An 897-nucleotide genomic window follows, 5' to 3' on the forward strand; every position below is an offset into this window, starting at 1 on the left:
GGTCTACACCCAAGAATTTGTCTGGTAAATTTGCTAAGCTTAATAATTACTACAAGTTTGTATAAAAGGCAAACAAAATTGTTCTAATAAATTGTGCAAAACAGCTAAATTTTGAACGTTCTCAGAATTAACGAAACTTGTCCCAAAAATTGGTCTAGACCCAAGAATTTATGTGCTAAATTTGCAGAGCGTAATAATAATTACAAGTTTGTATAAAAGGAAAACGAACTTGCTTTAATAAAACCGTGCAAAACAGCTAAATTGTGAACGTTCTCAGAATTAGACGAAACTTGACCCAAACGTTTAGACCCAAGAATATGTATGGTAAATTTGCTAAGCGTAATAATAGTTACAAGTTTCTATAAAAGGGAAACGAAATTGCTTTAATAAAATCGTGTAAAACAGCTAAATTTTGAACGTTCTTATAATTCGACGAAATTTGACCCAACGAAACTTGACGCAAACGTTGGTCTAGACGCAAGAATTTGTGTGGTAAATTTGCTAAGCGTAGTAATACCTACAAGTTTGTATAAAAGGGAAACAAAATTGTTCCTTATAAAACGTGTAAAACAGCTAAATTTTGAACGTTCTTATAATTCGACGAAACATGACCCAAACGTTGGTCTAGACCAAAGAATTTGTGTGGTAAGTTTGCTAAGCTTAATAACAACTACAAGTTTATATAAAAGGGAAAGAAAATTGGTCTAGTAAAACTGAGCAAAACAGCTAAATTTTGAACGTTCTCAGAATTCGACGAATGTTGACCCAAACATTGGTCTAGACCCAAGAATTTGTGTGGTAAATTTGGTAAGCATAATAATAACTACAAGTTTGTATAAAAGGGAAACGAACTTGCTCTAATAAAACCGTGTAAAACAGCTAAATTTTGAACGTTCT

This window comes from Sesamum indicum, linkage group LG3 (genome assembly GCF_000512975.1).
Source record: "Sesamum indicum cultivar Zhongzhi No. 13 linkage group LG3, S_indicum_v1.0, whole genome shotgun sequence".
In the NCBI taxonomy this organism is placed as follows: domain Eukaryota; kingdom Viridiplantae; phylum Streptophyta; class Magnoliopsida; order Lamiales; family Pedaliaceae; genus Sesamum; species Sesamum indicum.